Source organism: Physeter macrocephalus, chromosome 6 (assembly GCF_002837175.3).
Source record: "Physeter macrocephalus isolate SW-GA chromosome 6, ASM283717v5, whole genome shotgun sequence".
Lineage (NCBI taxonomy): Eukaryota > Metazoa > Chordata > Mammalia > Artiodactyla > Physeteridae > Physeter > Physeter macrocephalus.
Window position 1 is genome coordinate 75371392 of NC_041219.1, and position 19140 is coordinate 75390531.

A 19140-nucleotide genomic window follows, 5' to 3' on the forward strand; every position below is an offset into this window, starting at 1 on the left:
TGTTATACAATGAACATGAATATTCCAGAGATTTATGCTCAAATTCCAGGTTACTTGTCTGTCTTTCTTACTAGACTGCTAACTCCTTGAAGGCAAAGATCTTGAGTGTATCCTGTGCACTCTTGGATTGTCCCAACTTGGCTCAGTAGGGACAGTAAAAAATTGTTATGTAAATTGTTAAATAGATGTTCCCCAAATCCCTCCCATGTCAAAAATGGAAAAATCTTTAACAAATGTCCTGGTAATTGTTTTTCTTTCACATCTATGGACAGTCTGAAATGGACCAAAAAAAAAAAAAAATCTATATAACCATGCCTGCTTTCAAATAAAACGGTCAGTTTTGTCATTCTCTCTTTAGGAGAAATTATTTGAAGGTTTGGAAAAAAGGGGGTGTCTTGGTGGCTGAAAATTGATTCTCTCTTAAACAGAGATGGCATCTACAAATTGCTGTGATCTGGAGATGAAGACAAGAACATACGTAATTCTAGAGCAGAGCTCTTTGGCTGAAGTCATACAGCAGTGGTCTGGAAAGGCTCTGGGCTTGGGTGCATACTGGTGCTTTGAGAGTTCCGATACGTCAAGAGGAGATGGAGCAGTTGTCTAGTCCACTGTTTCTTGAGCACACGTCAGCATTTAACTCAGTTCCAGTATTTAGGGAACTCTGCTTGGAGGTGGTGAAGAGGATTGTTCCTCTTCTCTGGAACAATCCTACAAAGTCCCGGATGGCAGTGCCAACTTGGGGACGGTTTGATTTGCATGGATTAGGCATAGAAAAAGGGCCTGTCATTCAAGGGGAATTAGAAGATGTAACCACCAGGAAGTAGCGCCTGAGTCAACCTCTTTCCCAGGGCAGCGCTCCGACGACCACTCGAGCCAGGGGTGGCGGGCCTCTTTAGATGGGGCCCCCGGGCCCGGCCTCGGCATAGGCACACGTGACGCGCGTGTGGGCGTTGACTGACAGGCGCGGCCTTGGGCGGGCATTGGCGGAAATCAACTTCCGGGGGCAGAGGTGCTGGAAGCCGGGTGGTACGTGGTACGTGGGCTACCCCAACTCGTGTAGCCGGGCCCTGGTTCCCCGGGTCTGGGTCGCGCCCGGGTCCACGCGTGCGGGGCTGTGTGCTGGGGGTGGCTCACCTGGCGGCGTGGGGGAGCGGCGCGGCGGCGGCGGCGGCGAGAGCCGGGGCGCAGGTAAACGGACGCTCGCTTTTCGGGCCTGGGTCTGGGGCCGGGGCCGCGCGAGGCCGCCCGAGCGCCCGGAGGCGGCCTGGGCGCGGGCGGGGAGCGCGGCCGGGCTTCCTCCCGGGCCTGGCCCCGGGAGGTCGGTCGCGGTGCCTGAGAGTCAGGGGGCGTGACCTGCCTCCCTTGGCGGGTGGTGCCGACCCGTGCTTGCCCTCGCCGACAGGTTTCGGCCCCTGCGCTTTGCAGAATCGAATGTTTTCGAAAGCCTGCGCACAAGTACACGTGACTGTTGTGTCACCGAAGCTCCCACTGAACGTTGACTTTGATCCTTGCCGAGTTTTCACAGATTGCGCCTGGTTTATGTTTCCCCTCCGACTTGGCCAAGTACACCAGGGTAAAAGCTCTACAACGGCCGTCAGTGACATTTCCTTGCTGTTACTTTGGGCCATAGGTTGCAATAAAAGTGGCGTTTCGGGGTGAAAGCAGCAGCCAGTAACTTTCCTAGTGGTGAGGCATCTTTCATCCTGTGAATTGCGCCCCCTCTGTCCTCAGAGATGTTTCTTCCATCTTCCCTTGTTGAGCAGTGCGGAGCAAAGCTTTGGACATGAAACCTATTTTTGTCGTCGCTTGAAGGAGTGGGAACTCTATTAAAAGCAGCGCTGAGTGGGTTTTTTTTTTTTTTTTTTTTTGGTAGGATGATGTTGCTGCTGCTACTCTCACTTGCTTCCCTGATGAGAGTTGGGGCAGAGTCTGATTTCCTGGAGGGTAAAGTTGTGGCCACAGCTATAGGTGATTTAGCGGCACCTTAAGAATTCCGGCTCTTTTCCTTCCCTCCCCCTCTGAACTGTGCAGATACTGATGCCCACCTTACTCTCCAAATATTTATCTGGGAGGTAGTTGGATGATGGCTTTTGGACGCAGTTTGGATGTTGCATGGTACTAGAGATTGGGGTGGACTGACGTTTCATCTTGTCACTGGGGTGGGCTAACATTTCACCCCACAATTTAAGACAAAATACCCAGAATATTTAGTTGGGTGGGGTGACAGCGAGTGGCAATAAATTCGCGTTGTTCTCTGCCATCAGAGAGCTGAACACTTCATATCATTTACCTTCTGCTACAATTTCTGTTGCATTAAAGGGGATTCGCTGTACTGTACCTGTAAGGTTAATGCAGCGGGGGGATGCCAGGGGAAGTGCACCTGTAGGGTGCTGGCTAGCCAGTAAATTGTGTGGTAGAGAATTGCCCTGGTTACAAAGTTTGGTATCCTCCAGGCTGGCTAGGAGGTTGTTCTGTGGGCTGGGAAATCTTATTATGAACAGGTTTCCTAGCAACAGTACAAGCCAAATGGAATAAACATAAAGAAAACAAAGTGATGAAAGTTACAATTTACCTCTTAACTTTTATTAAATGGAAAAATGTATCTTATTGGAGGGATCAGCTCAAACCTTCTGAGAGCTTTCTGTTTATTTTAATCATCTTGATACTTAATAACAGACAAAAAGAAACTTCAGAAAGTCATCACAGAGAGACAGAATTTTTTTTTTTTTTTGGTGGCAGTTAGAAAAAAAAAGAAGAAAAGAAAGATGGTTACCAAGTAGCTGGTCTGAAGCTTAAATGGACAAATAGGAATTGCCTAGTTAAAGGCATTTTATCTTGCACCACTAGCTATAGATGTAAGATTTGTAAAGTACATAGGATTGTTATGAAAGAAGAAAACTATTTGAAGGTTTATTATCTTGCCCTTCATAGCAGAAATTGGGGTGGAAGTACGTTAGGGTGGATGGGACTCTTTTAATCAGTAAATTGGAAAGGGCATGTTTAGGTGAGTTGGTTCCAAATTTTAGTTTGTAATCACTGTGCCTCCTTTATCAGTCTGTTACTTGTGACTTTTGGTCTTTCTTGAAAATCATCAAATTTTGTTATTTTCTGTCTAAACAATGAGAACAATAAAAAAGGCAACTCTCTTTAGAGTAACTCTGTATCAATGTGTTTCTTCTTATTTACTACTGATAAATTAATATTTTGATTTCCAGTATTTCTGATTTTTTTGTTTCCCCACTGTTTCTCCCCCACCCAAATACCCATTTAGCTGGGTTTAGCTCATTTAATTTGATGCATATTTTCCAAAAGGGCATGGCCTGTGTCTTTTAAAATGTGGGTTTATTGAGGTATACTTTACAAGTAAAAAAAATCTCGTCTAGTATCTTGTTATTTAAATTCTAACAAATGCATAATAGTCATGTAACCACTACCGCAATCTAGACAAATAACATTTCTATCATTCCCAAAAGTTCCCTCATTGCTCCTTTGTAGTTCGTTTTCTCCCCTCAGCAGTAGATCTGGCCAACAGTGATTTGTTCACTGTTCCTATAGCTTTGTCGTTTCTGGAATGTCATATAAATGGACTCCTACAGTGTATAGAACTTGTTTTCTGGTTTCTTTCATGTAATGCTTTTGTGATTCATCCATTTTGGTGCATGTATCAGTGCTTTGTTCTTTTTTTATTGACGAGTGCTATTTCATTGTATGGCTATATCACAATTTGTTTATCTATTCACCAGTTGGACATTTAGGTTGTTTCCAGTTTTTGGCAATTAGGAATGAAGCTGCTGTAAATATTCATGTACAGTTCTTTGTACATTCATCTACCGGTCTTTGTGTAGAAATATGCTTTCATTTCTTTTTGTTAAATATCTAGGAGTAGGATTCTTTGATCATGTGGTAAATGTTTAACTTCATAAGAAATTACCAAACTATTTTCCAAGATAGCTGTTTCATTTTACATCCTTACCAGCAATGTTTGATGGTTCCATTTACTCCACATCCTGGTCAGCATTTGTCATTTTACTTTTAATCTTAGCTATTCTAATAGGTATTTAGTGCGATCTCATTGATGTTTTAATTTAAATTTTCCTATCGACTAATATGTTGAGCATCTTTTCATGTGCTCATTTGCTATTATTTGCTATCTGTATGTCTTCTTTGGTGAAGTTATCTGTTCAAATCTTTGGTCTATTTTCTTAGTGAGTTGTAAGAGTTTTGTATAGTCTGGATACAATTCCTTTATCATATATATTCACAAATATTTTCTTTCAGTCTGTGCTTTGTCTTTTTAGTTTCTTAACAGTATCTTTCAAAGAGCTGAAGTTGTAAATTTTGAAGAAGTCCAGTTTATCATTTTTTTCTTTTGTGATTTGTGCTTTTGCGTCCTATCTAGAAAATTTTGACTAACCCAAAGATATAAAGATTTTTTAAAAAAACTGTTTTCTTCTAGAACTTTTATAGTTTTAGATTTTACCTTTAGGTCTGTGATCTATTTTGATCAATTTTTTCTTCATTTTTGTATGTGGTGCAAGATATGGGTCAAAGTTCTTTTTCTCTCTCCCTTTCTTTTTTTGTGTATTGACACCCAATTTGTCCAGTACCACTTATTGAAAGGACTATCCTTACTATCCTTTCTTCAGTAAATTTTCTTGGCATCTTTGTCAAAAATCAATTGACTCTGTATGTGTAGATCTGTTCCTGGACTCTCAGTTCTCTTCCATTGTTCTGTGTGTCTCTCCTTTGGCCCAAACTACAATGTCTTCATTAATGTAAATTTTTAAAATATAAATTTATTTATTTATTATTTATTTTTGGCTGCATTGGGTCTTCGTTGCTACACACGGGCTTTCTCTAGTTGCAGCAAGAGGGGGTTACGTGCGGGCTTTTCATCGCAGTGGCTTGTCATTGCAGAGCATGGGCTCTGCGAGCTTCAGTAGTTTGTGGCACGCAGGCTCAGTAGTTGTGGCACACGGGCTTAGTTGCTCCACAGCATATGGGATCTTCCCGGACCAGGGCTCGAACCCGTGTCCCCCTGCATTGGCAGGTGGATTCTTAACCCCTGCACCACCAGGGAAGTCCCTATTAATGTAATTTTATAGTATGTCTTGAAGTTAGGAAGTCTGAGTCTTCCAGCTTACTTTTTTGTGTGTGTTTGTTTTCGGTATCCTAGCTCCTTTTCTTTCCATGTACATTTTTAGAATCAGCCTATTCTATAAAAAAGCATCCTGGGATTTTGACTGTGGATGCACTGAAGTTATAGTTTTATATGGAGAGAATTGACACCTTAATGTTGTTAAGATGTTAATAAAGTCTTTGATTTTTCTCATTAACGTTTTAAAGCTTTCAGCATAATAATTTTGCACATACTTGTGCAAAATGTTATATTTATGTCTAAGTGCTTCATGTTATTTGGTGCTGTTGTAAATGGTAATCTTTTTAAAAATTTCAGTTTCCAATTATTTATATAAATAAATTGATATTTTATATTGACCTTGAATTCTCAACCTTGTTAATAAATTCAATTACCCTAGTAGCTTTTGTAGACTCATTGGGATTTTCTGTGTAGACAGTCTTGTCTGCCAGTAGAGACAGTTTTAGTTCATATTTTCCTATTTGCCTTTTATTTCATTTATTTCATTTTCTTGTCTCATTACACTGGCTAGGACCTTCAGTGTGATGTTAAACAGAACAAGTAAGAGCTGACATCCTTGCCTTGTTTCTCTTCTTAGTGGGGAAGGCATGTAATCTTTTACCATTAAGTAGTTAGCTGTAGGGTTTTTTGTAAGTACAGTTCTCATCAGATTGAGGAAGTTTTCTTTAGCTTCTTGTTCACTGAGAGTTTTTTAAAAATCATAAATGAATACTGTATTTTTTTTGATTGTGGAAATCATAGTTGATTACAGTAGAAAATTGAGAAATAATCCTATAAAGAGAAGAGTTAATCCATTTCCATTAATATGAGATAATTCCTGCTATATTTTGCTGGCTTTTTTTTTTTTTTTTGCAAACATTTAAAAAAAATTGTAAATATTGTCTTACAGTTTTTTCTTTTTGCTAGGCTTACACTGAGTGCTTACTACATCATGAATTTTTGGAGAACTTGATTTGTATGTTCTTGATTTGCAGTTAGTATAGTTGTTTTCCTCAGAATTAATATTAAATCTTTGTGCATAACTCTGATAACATTTTTTTAATTGATTTCTAAAAAAGTGGTTATTACTCATAGTGTATGAAATTTTTCAGATTCTTAATATACACTGCCTCTTTGTTTTATTTTATATTACTAGAATTTGTCCTCCAGACTATGTATTTGTAATAAATTTTAGAGCAAAATGTGGCAGTCAATATCACTGACTTTTTGTGCATCACTTTATGGTAGAATCCTAGAATTTGAGAAACTCAGTTCCTTAGATTTTATCCAGTTTAAATCATTTATTTTATAGGTTTAGCATGTGGAATAAGTAAATGGCTTTTCCATCCACATTATTATTTTGCTGTCAGTGATCTAGAGAGAATTCCTGATGCATTTTGCGTAATGTAAAATACTCATTTTTTTTTTTTTTTTTTTTTTTTTTTTTTTTTGGTGAGCACAGGCTCTGGACGCGCAGGCTCAGCGGCCATGGCTCACGGGCCCAGCCGCTCCGCGGCATGTGGGATCCTCCCAGACCGGGGCGCGAACCCGGTTCCCCTGCATCGGCAGGCGGACGCGCAACCACTGCGCCACCAGGGAAGCCCCATGTTTTTTTTTGATCAGGATTGTAGAAATCTTTGTGTCCAGCATCATGCAGAAACCCTTTAAGTATGTTGTTTTATTGAATTCCAACCAGAACCTTTTGAGGTAGGTAGTAGTTTTCCCATTTCATAGATGAGGAAACTGAGTCTCAGACAAGTGAGCAAAGTTATTTATGGTTGTATTAACAGTGAGTGGTAGAGCTGGAGTTTGATCACAAGTCTTCTTGAATCTGCTTTTATTTGTAGGCTATAATGCCAATATAGAGTTCATGTAAGCATTTTGTATGTAGTCTGCTTACTCTGGATCTGTCTTCTAATTTTAATTCTTAGAATAAACTCATTAAGCAATTTAATAAATCAACATGAGACAGTATCAGTTAATTCTAAAATATTTACCCAAATTTCTGTCCTTTCATATTGTCTAATTTTAAATTGTTTTAGGTATTTCTTGACCTGTATCCTCTTCCCTTCCCTGTCAAATCCCCAGTAAGTAGTACGAAGACTGTTGTTAGCTATATGCTGTAGAGTTTTACTTAAAGAATTAGAGATACATTTATTGTCACTAGCAGAGAATACAATAATTTTTAAATTTTGAAATTAGAAGACTTTTTAAAAGTTACAGGTTTAATAGATGAAGATCAGAAATAATGTTAGCTCCTTTAAAATGCAGCATGTTATAATTCTAGTAAACCTTTTTACCTTAGAAGGGTATGAACATTTTGGTATTTATGTAATGCAGTTGAACACATATACTCATATAGATTAACTATATCAGTGAAATAAGCCCTATTTTGTGAAGTGTGGAATCACTTTTTCCTGGTATTCAGAGAAGACTGACTTTCTTCTCCCTTTGCCAGCCTTGCTAACATAGACCATGTGCATATCCTACCAAAAGTAGGCATAGATAACGAAGAGGCCAGCCAAATTGCCTTTTATTTTGTGTTCCATCTTGTGGTGAAAGAGGGTCTACATGATCATTTCAAGATGCTTTACTTTTGTATTATAAGAATTCAGAACATCTGCAACTGTAGTAAAGACAGTGCTGCAGTATTATGCAAGATGCATTCATCTATAAGTATGCTTCACTGATAGGGGCTTATATGAATATTACTAAAAAACTACATTTTGGATAAATGAAAATCAGATTTTTGACTGACTTACAGACTTTTATAAAATGGATGCTCCAAACCTTGGGTTGTTTATAGTATACCATTCTGCATATTGATTATGAAATATTCACTTATCCTTGATACATTACTGGTGTGCAATATTTTACTTGTGTCTTTGAATCTAAGGCATGTCGTGTAGTCAGTACCTAGTTGTATCATGCTTTTTATTCATTCTGCAAATTTCTGCCTTTTGATTAGAGTGTTTAACCCCTGTGTATTTAATATAATTGCTGATACTTGTTGAGTTTCTTGGATGTGTAGGTTAATGTTTTTCACCAAATTTGTGAAAATTCCTAGCATTCTTTCTTTTATTTATTTATTTTAAAATTTGTTTATTTTATTCCTTTTGGCTGCATTGGGTCTTTGTTGCTGTGCGTGGGCTATGAACATTTTGGTATTTATGTAATGCAGTTGAACACATATACTCATATAGATTAACTATATCAGTGAAATAAGCCCTATTTTGTGAAGTGTGGAATCACTTTTTCCTGGTATTCAGAGAAGACTGACTTTCTTCTCCCTTTGCCAGCCTTGCTAACATAGACCATGTGCATATCCTACCAAAAGTAGGCATAGATAACGAAGAGGCCAGCCAAATTGCCTTTTATTTTGTGTTCCATCTTGTGGTGAAAGAGGGTCTACATGATCATTTCAAGATGCTTTACTTTTGTATTATAAGAATTCAGAACATCTGCAACTGTAGTAAAGACAGTGCTGCAGTATTATGCAAGATGCATTCATCTATAAGTATGCTTCACTGATAGGGGCTTATATGAATATTACTAAAAAACTACATTTTGGATAAATGAAAATCAGATTTTTGACTGACTTACAGACTTTTATAAAATGGATGCTCCAAACCTTGGGTTGTTTATAGTATACCATTCTGCATATTGATTATGAAATATTCACTTATCCTTGATACATTACTGGTGTGCAATATTTTACTTGTGTCTTTGAATCTAAGGCATGTCGTGTAGTCAGTACCTAGTTGTATCATGCTTTTTATTCATTCTGCAAATTTCTGCCTTTTGATTAGAGTGTTTAACCCCTGTGTATTTAATATAATTGCTGATACTTGTTGAGTTTCTTGGATGTGTAGGTTAATGTTTTTCACCAAATTTGTGAAAATTCCTAGCATTCTTTCTTTTATTTATTTATTTTAAAATTTGTTTATTTTATTCCTTTTGGCTGCATTGGGTCTTTGTTGCTGTGCGTGGGCTTTCTCTAGTTGTGGTGAGCAGGGGCTACTCTTCGTTGTGGTGCGCAGGCTTTTCATTGTGGTGACTTCTCTTCTCGGGGAGCATGGGCTGTAGGAGCGTGGGCTTCAGTAGTTGTGACACACGGGCTCAATAGTTGTGACTTGTGGGCTCTAGAGCACAGGCTTAGTAGTTGTGGCACACAGGCTTAGTTGCTCCGCGGCATGTGGGATCTTCCCAGACCAGGGCTTGAACCCCTGTCCCCTGTATTGGAAGGCGGATTCTTAACCACTGTGCCACCAGGGAAGCCCCTCTAGCATTATTTCTTGAAGTAGTTATTCTGCCCCTTTCTTTCTCTCCTCTTTTTCTGGAACTCTCATTATGCTTATGCATGTGTTGGTATTACTGATGGTTATCCACAGGTTTTGATACTTTATTTTCTTTATTATTTTTTCTTTCTGTTCCTCAAACTGGGTAATCTCAATTGACCTATCTTCAGATTCACTGATTCTTTCTTCTGTCAGCTCAGAATTTGCTGTTGAGGCCTTCTAGTGAATTTTTTATTTCAGTCAGTGTGCTTTTCAACTCCAGATTTTATATATTTTATTTTTATAATTCCTATCTTTTCATTAGTACTCTATATTTTATGAGACTGTTATTATACTTTAGTTATTTAGGCATAGTTTCCTTTAGTGATATGAGACTATATGTTTGAACATATTTAAAGTAGTTGATTTTAATGTCTTTGTCTAAGTCTAATGTCTGAGTTTCCTCATGAGCAAATTTTTATTGACTGCTGTTTTTCCCCTCTGTGTGTGGGCTATACCAACTCTGGAAATCAGAGATTCCTCTCCTCCCCAGGGTTTTTTATTGTTGCTGTTTTTATTGCTATTTTTGCTGTCTTGTTTAGTGACTTGGTGAACTCTTTATGTAAACTCTATTCTTTGTCATGTGTGGCTTTTTTGTGGTACGTGGGCCTCTTCACTGTTGTGGTCTCTCCCATTGCGAAGCGCAGGCCCCGGACGCGCAGGCCCAGCAGCCATGGCTCACGGGCCCAGCCGCTCCACAGCATGTGGGATCTTCCCCGACCAGGGCATGAACCCATGTCCCCTGCGTCGGCAGGCAGACTCTCAACCACTCCGCCACCGGGGAAGCCCTATATATATATATATATATATATGTATATATATTTTAATATATTTTATATATAACATGGCAACTCTGGAAATCAGAGATTCCTCTCCTCCCCAGGGTTTTTTATTGTTGCTGTTTTTATGCTATTTTTGCTGTCTTGTTTAGTGACTTGGTGAACTCTTTATGTAAACTCTGTATTCTTTGTCATGTGTGGCCACTTGGAATTATTAGCTGTTATATTATGCCAGTTCATCTTATATAATTGGGTCAATTTACATAGAGGAAATCTTTAGTTAGGGCTTGTGAATTATGATTAAAAAGTTCATTGATTATCAAAATGATTACCAAAAGTAAGAAAACATTTATTGACTGCTTACCGTGTGCTATGCCTGAACATATTACTTGGTTAATGGGATTATCAGACAACCAGAAGCCCAGGTTTTTTTTTTTTTTTTAATTTGGTGGAAATCTCTAGACTTGTACTTGTGGGGTTTTAATGCCTTTATAATCAAAGGTAGCTGGACTTATTTTCTCCCTAGCATTTATCTCGCTGGCTTAGCATCTTGTCATCTTGTACTACCTGAGAGTCATAATTGAGAATATTATTTTTAGTTCTGTAGAAGAGATTGGGATGATTCAAACAGTTAATAAGAACATGGGGTTAAAATGTAGAAATACTTATACACAACTAATGGAACTTAAGTAAATTAGACTTACTGTGTCAGTGCCATCATCTAATAGCTAGCTTTTTTTGGATTTGGTTATATATTTACTCAGTAGAGAAATAGTGTCAGTTGACATTTCTGTAGGATCCTGGCACTATGGCATATAAAAAAGTTGGGAGTGCTTGGATTGCCTTGTGGGAAAACTTTAGATTTTTAGCTAATGGCTTAGTTAATCTTCATAATAGTGCAGAGGAAAAGTCTTTCAAATATTGCTCAGAAGCAGTCAGATTTGTCAGGAATGTACCCAATAATAGAAGGAAAAGGAGAACTTTGTGTGCTTCAGATACGCTTTTTTCTTTTTTTTCCCCCACATGCACATTTAACTATGTTTTGGATGAATTAGAGTCTATATACGTTAGAAATCTTTTATAGATAAAATTGGTAGTCAATTACTTATTATGTATGGAAGTGAAAACAAAATAAATGACAGGTTAGGATCAGATGAAAAAAATGATCCTGCTGAGGATACTGGTACTTTACTTCAGGAAGAAATGAAAATTAGTGGTTAGGACAGTTTTATATTATCTTAGAAAAATGTGAGCAAGCAAGTCCTTTATGTGTTTCTCTGGTAAACAAGGCTGTTTCCTGTTAAAGGGCACTATTAGCAGATGAAGACCTTTGATAGGTGCATAAACAAGGATTTAATAACTGTCAAACTAAGTTAATGAAAGTAAAATAATGGACAGCTGAACTATGGTGAGAAGCAAAATTCAATTCAGTAGAAATCTGTATTTCAGGTTCCTATACTAGGCACTGGAGGATACAGAAATAAATGTCACTTGGTTTTCAAGGACCTCACAGTCAAGTAGGTGAGAGTTATATAAACTGATACATTATAGGGAGAGCACTGATTGGGAAGGAATGGGGTCCTGAAAGTTAGGAGTGTGTGGGAAGAGATGAAGCTAGAGACATTGAGCCCCTGAATTTTGATGAGTATTTTTTGCCAGTGGGAGCATCCTTCCCACCCTCAGTGGTAGTGGCCTCTCTACCCACAGTGGTAGCTACTTCCTCACTCCCAGTGGGAGTAGCCTCTCCACCCGTGTCTGAGATCTGAGGGGATTAATTCTGCATTAATGCCAGCCCCTGAGGCAGTTGCCAGGCAAGACAATGCTGATCTCCTCAGGACCTGCCCCCAACACTTTTCTTTGCTTCTAGATCTATGACTAGACTGAAAGCCCAGCAGGCTTCTAAAGGTGAGGTACAAAGTGTGACTCATGAGGAAATGTACTATACTCCAAAAGAACTACTTGAACTTTCTAATTTATACAGACAAATCCAGGGAACATGTGTGGGAATGGATACTGAAGGTGCAGCATAATAATGAAAAGAACATAAAGTTGGACCAGGCAGAATTTATTGATATGGGCTCGCTAAGCAGAGATTCTTCATTTAGTGTGGTTGTTTGGCTGAAATATGGACCAAAAGGTGGTGCACAGCGAGTGAGCTGGAAACGCTGGGCCTACCTGTCTTGGTTTACTGTAGAGGAAGGGAGTCAAAGGCTTAGGGAGATTGGAATGATAGAGTGGATTTGTCATTTAGGATGTGCTCACCCAAACTGGGAGGGTGCAGAAGACATAGCTTTCGCCAATATTATGAGAGATAAATCGTGAGGGGAGCCCTGGCATCCTTGAAGAGCTCTGTGATTGCTTCAGTAGGCATGCAGTCACTGAACTGGGAAACCTAAATGCAATGGGAGTAAATGAATTCCAGGGTGGCAGGGGCCGATTAATGACATCCATCTGTCAAAGGCAAGGTGAGCGTGGTTTGGGCAGCAGAGTCAAAGCGGCAGTTAGAATAGTCTGATTTAGGCACAGCAATTGTGTTGGCTAGTTGATCATGGTGTTCCTAGAAGTGAAATCGATAGGAAGCCTACTAAATTCTTAATTGATCTATATAAGCAGAAAAGTTCTAGGTCAAGTGAACAGAAGTCTAGCCTGAATCAGAAAAAACAAAGAGTCATGACCCATCAATCAATTCTGAGACTTGAATTTTTACAGACCTAGAGCCCCTTGAACGAAGAGAGGGCAGGGTTCCCTTGAGGAAGGACCCTGGTACATTGCCAAAATTTACTGTCAGTCTTTCTGTCAGCCCTTCCTAAAGGGTTCTGTGGCCTTTCATCATGGTAATTGTGCATTGGGGAAAAGGAAATAATCACACCTTTCAAGGACTGCTGGATACTGGCTCTGAATTGACCCTAGTTCCATGAGACCCAAGTTGTCCCTTTGGTCCATCGTCAGAATAGGGGCTTATGGAGGTCAGGTAATCAATGAAGTTTCAGCTGAGGTCTGTCTCACAGTGGGCCCAGTGGGTCCTCAAATCCATCCTGTAGTTATATCTCCAGTTCCGGAATGCATAATTGGAATAGATAGAGTCAGCAGCTATCACAGTCCCCTCATTGGTTATCTGACCAGTGGAGTGAAGGTGATTATGGTGAGAAAGGTCAAATGGGAGCCACTAGAATTGCTTCAACCTAAGAAAAGAGTAAACCAAAAGCAATACCTCATATCTAGGGGGATTGCAGATATTAGTGCCACCGTGAAGGACATGAAACATGCAGGGTTGGTGATTCCCACCACTTCTGCATTCATCTGATGTGTTTGGCCTGTGCAGGAGACAGATGGATCTTGGAGAATGACAGTGGATTATCATAAGCTTAACCAGGTGGTGATTCCAATTGCAGCTGCTGTACCATATATAGTTTTATTGCTTGAGTAGATTAACACATCCCCTGATGACTTGTATGCAGCTGTTGGTCTGGCAGATGCTTTTGTCTCCATCTCTGTCAGCAAGGTCCAACTGAAATAGTTTGCTTTCAGCTGGCAAGGCCAGCAGTACACCTTCACTGTCCTACCTCAGGGGTAGGGCTCTCCAGCCCTACGTCATAATTTAGTTTGTGTGGATCTGTATCACTTTTCTCTTTCACAAGATATCACACTGGTCCATTAAATTGAGGACATTATGTTGATTGGACCTAGTGAGCAAGAAGCAGCAACTTGTCTAGACTTAGTAGTAAGACATTTTAGTGTCAGAGAGTAGGAAACAAATCTGATAAAAGTTAAGGGGTCTTCTACCTCAGTGAAATTTCTGGGGGTCTAGCAGTGTGAGGTATCTTGAGATATCCCTTCTAAGGTTAAGACAAGGATAAGTTGTTGCATCTGGGCCTTCCTGCAACCAAGAAAGAGGCACAACATCTAGTGGGTCTCTTTGGATTTTAGAGACAACATATTCCTCATTTGGGGTGTGTTACTCTGGCACATTTACTGAGTGACTCAAAAAGCTGCTAGTTTTGAGTGGGACCCAGAATAAGAGAAGACTCTGTCACAGGTCCAGGCTGCTGTGCAAGCTGCTTTGTCACTTGGGCCATATGTTCCAACAGATCTAGCGGTCCTTGAAGTGTCAGTGGCAGATAGGGATGGTGTTTGGAGCTTTTGGCAGGTTCCTTTAGGAGAATCAGAGTGTAGGCCCTTAGGATTTTGGACCAAAGCCCTGCCATCCTCTGTGGATAACTTTGCCTCTTGAGAAGCAGCTGTTGGCCTACACTTGGGCCTTAGAGACTGATTGCATAACCATGGGCCATGAAGTTACCATGTGACCTTAGCTGCCCATCATGAAGTGAGTGTTATCTGACCCACCAAGCCATAAAGTTGGGCACGTGACACAGCAGCCCTCCATCATCAAGTGGAAGCAGTATATATCTGATCAGGCCCGAGCAGGCCCTGGAGGCACACATAAGTTGAAGAAGTGGCCCAAATGTCCATGGGCCCTACTCTGCTACAGTGTCTTCTTTTTCCAGACTGCACCTGTGGCCTCATGGGAAGTTTGCTAAGATCAGTTCACAGAAGAGAAGACTCAGGCCTGTTATATAGATGGTTTTGCATGATATGCAGGCAGCACCGGAAAGTGAATGGCTGCAGCCCTACAGCCCCTTTCTGGGACATCCCTGAAGGATTGTGGTGAACGGAAATCCTCCCAGTGGGCAGAACCTCAGGCAGTGCACCTGGTTGTTCACTTTGCTTGGAAGGTCAAATGGCCAGACATATAGTTGTATACTGCTTCATGGCTTATGACCAATGGTTTGGCTGGATGGTTAGGGACTTGGGAGAAACATGGTTGGAAAATTGGTGACAAGGAAATTCGAGGAAAAGTTGTGGATAGACCTCTTTGAATGGGCAAAAAATGTGAAGATATTTGTGTACCATGTGAATGCTCACTAAAGAGTGATCTCAGCAGAGGAAGATTTTAATAATCAAGTGGATAGGATGACTCACTCATTCTGTGGATACCAGTCAGCTTCTTTCCCCTGTCACCCCTGTCATTGCCTTGTGGGCTCATAGGCAAAGTGGCCATGCTGGCAGCGATGGAGGTTTCACATAGGCTAAGCAACAGACTTCCACTCGTCAAGGCCAACCTGGCTATGGCCACTGCTGAGTGCCCAGTCTGTCATCAGCAGAGACTAACACTGAATCCTTGATATAGCACCATTCTTTGGGGTGATTAGCCAGCTAAGTGGAGGCAGGTTGGTTATACTAAACTGCTCCCATAATTGAAGTGGCAGCGATTTATTCTTACTGCAGTAGATGTTTACTTTGGATATGGACTTGCCTTCCCTACGTGCAGTGCTTCTGCCAAAACTGTCATCTCTGGACTTATGGAATGCCTCATTCACCACACAGTATTCCACATAGCATTTCTTCTGATCAAGGAACTCACTTCACAGCAAGAGAAGTGCAGCAGTGGGCCCATGTTCATGGAATTCATTGGTCTTATCTTGTTTCCCGCCATCCTGAAGCAGCTGGCTTGACAGAATGGTGGAATGGTCTTTTGAAGACTAAGTTATAGTGCCAGCAAGGTGTCAGTATCTTGCGGGACTGGTGCAAGGTTCTCCACAAGGTTGTATATACTTTGAATTAGCCTACAGTATATGGTGCTGTTTCTTCCATAGCCAGGGTCACAGGTTCAAGAATCAAGGGGTGGAAATGGGAGTGGCACCATTCACTATTACCCCTAGTGAGCCACTAGCAAAATTTTGGTTCCTGTTTCTATGACTTTCTGCTCTGCTGGCCTATAGGTCTTAGTTCCAAAGGGAGGAATGCTTCCACCAGAAGACACAATGATTCCACTGAATTGGAAATTAAGACTACTGCCCAGCCACTTTGGGCTCCTCATGCCTCTGAATCAACAGGCAAAGAAGGAAGTTGCTGTGCTGGCTGGGGTGACTGATGCTGACAACCAAGGGGATATTGGCATACTGTTCCACAGTGGAGGTAAGGAAGAGTGTGTCTGAAATACAGGAGATTTTTTTAGGGCATCTCAATCTTATCATGCCCTGTGATGAAAGTCCATGCAAAACTAAAACAACCCAGTTGAGGGAGGACTACTGATGGCCCAGACCCCTCAGGAATGAGGGTTTGCGTCACTCCACCAGGTAAAGAACCATGACCAGCTGAAGTGCTTGCTCAAGACAAAAGGAATACAGAATGGGTAATGGAAGAAGGCAGTTATAAATACCAGCTACAACCATTTGACCAGTTACAGAAATGAGGACAGTTACAGTAATAGTCATGAGTATTTCTTCCTTATTTTGCTATGAATATGTGTGTGTGTGTGTGTGCACGCATGTGTGTATGGCAATATATATGTAAACTATCTTTGCTTTTTTCCTCTCTTAACCACTTACCATGTAACATAAAATGCATTAGGTGTATGTCGTAGTATTTTAAGTATTAATTTTACAGCATAGTATTTAAATTTTGGGATATCAAGGAGAAGAGTAAATATCACTCAAGGACTTTACCTCCTCTTGTGGAGAAGAGGTTAGGGTGTTTCCCGTTGTACACAGGATAGCTATATCACATTTTATGACCTTGGTATAAAAGAATTATGTCCTTATTTGGGGATTAAGTATGGTTTAAGAGATGAGTATGGGTGCCAAATTGACAAGGGGTAGACTTGTGATGGTTAATTTTAGGACCGTGGGGTGCCCAGATAGTTGATCAAACTTTATTCTGAAGGTGTTTGTGAGATTAGCATTCGAATTACTAGACAGAGTAAAGCAGATTGCCCTCATCCAATCATTTGAAGACCTGAATAGAACAAAAAACTGAGTAAGAGGGAACTTCTGCCTGATTGCTTGACTGGGACATTGGTCTTCTCCTGCACTTGGACTGGGACTTTTTGGATGCAAACTGGAACTGCACCATGCGTTCTTCTGGGTATCTTGCCAACTGCAGATCTTGGGACTTCTTAGCCTCCGTAATCTTACAAGCCAGTTCCTATTAATCTAGTTCTCTCTCTCTCTCTCTCTCTCTCTCTCTGTCTCTTTATATGTATATACATGTGTATATATGTATATACATATATATGTACATATAAAAATGTATATATAAAATATAAAATGATTAAAATTATATACTATTATAAAAATAATAGTTACAAAGCTAATCAAAACAGTACGGTACTGGCACAAAAACAGAAACATAGAACAGTGGGACAGGTTAGAAAGCCCAGAAATAAACCCACGCACCTGTGGTCAATTAATCTACAACAAAGGAGGCAAGAATATACAAGAAAAGACAGTCTCTTCATTAAGTGGTGCTGGGAAAACTGGACAACTGCATGTAAAAGAATGAAATTAGAACATTTTTTAACACTATATCCAAAAATAAACTCAAAATGGATTAAAGACCTAAATGTAAGGCTCGATACTATAAAACAGAGGAAAACGTAGGCAGAACACTCTTTGACATAAATCGCAGTAGTATCTTTTTGGATCCACCTCCAAAAAGTAATGAAAATAAAAACAAAAATAAACAAATGGAACCTAATTAAACTCAAAGGCTTTTGTACAGCAAAGAAAACCATAAGCAAAATGAAAAGACAACCCACATAATGGGAGAAAATATTGCAAATGATGCAACTGACAAGGGATTAATCTCCAAAATACACAAACAGATCATGAAGCTTAATATAAAAAAAAAACCCAATCAAAAAATGGGCAGAAGACCTAATAGACATTTCTCCGAAGGAGATATACAAATGGCCAAAAAGCACATGGAAAGATGCTCAACATTGCTAATTATTAGAGAAATTCAAATCAAAACTACAATGAAGTATCACCTCACATGGGTCAGAATGGCCATCATCAAAAAGTCTACAAATAGTAAATGCTGGAGAGGGTGTGGAGAAAAGGGAACCCTCCTACACTGTTGGTGGTAATGTAAATTGTACAACCACAGTGGAGAACAGTATGGAGCTTCCTTAAAAAGCTAAAAATAGAACTACCATATGATCCAGCAATCCCACTCCTGGACATATATCCAGAGGAAACCATAATTTGAAAAGATACATGCACCCCAGTGCCCGTTGCAGCACTATTTACAATTGCCAAGACATGGAAGCAGCCTAAATGTCCGTCAACAGAGGAATGGATAAAGAAGATGTGGTACAGGCTTCCCTGGTGGCGCAGTGGTTGAAAATCTGCCTGCCATTGCAGGGGACACGGGTTTGAGCCCTGGTCTGGGAAGATCCCACATGCCGTGGAGCAACTAGGCCTGTGAGCCACAACTACTGAGCCTGAGTGTCTGGAGCTTGTGCTCCACGCAAGAGAGGCCGTGACAGTGAGAGGCCTGCGCACCACAATGAAGACTGGCCCCTGCTTGCACAACTAGAGAAAGCCCTTGCACAGAAACGAAGACCCAACACAGTCAAAAATAAATAAATAAATTTATTTAAAAAAAATGTGGCACATATATGCAATGGGATATTATTCAGCCATAAAAAAGGAATGAAATAATGCCATTTGTAGCAATATGGATGACCTAGAGATTATCATACTAAGTGAAGTAAGTCAGACAGAGAAAGACAAATATGATATCACATGTGAGGAATCTAAAAAAAATGATACAAGTGAACTTATTTACAAAACAGAAACTGACTCACAGACTTCGAAAACAAACTTATGGTTACCAAAGGGGAAAGGTTGGGCCGGGAGGGATAAATTAGGAGTTTGGGATTAACATATACACACTACTATATATAAAATAGATAATCAACAAGGACCTACTGTACAGCACAGGGAACTCTACTCAATATTCTGTAACAACCTATGTGGGAAAAGAATCTGAAAAAGAATGGATATGTGTATATGTATAACTGAATCACTTTGCTGTACACCTG

General features: G+C 40.1%; 1 protein-coding gene across 10 annotated transcripts in view; it reads left to right on the forward strand.

The window, feature by feature from the left end:
- Positions 1 to 998: 998 nt before the first annotated feature.
- CCDC91 (coiled-coil domain containing 91) overlaps positions 999 to 19140 on the forward strand; it is a 393065-nt gene continuing 374923 nt past the window's right edge. For 8 of the 10 annotated variants that reach the window (XM_055085539.1, XM_055085537.1, XM_024129047.2 and 5 more), the window contains exon 1: positions 1041 to 1188. The gene's annotated coding sequence lies outside the window, so the exon portion shown is untranslated. The other 2 variants (XM_055085536.1, XM_055085538.1) reach the window with 2 other exon arrangements.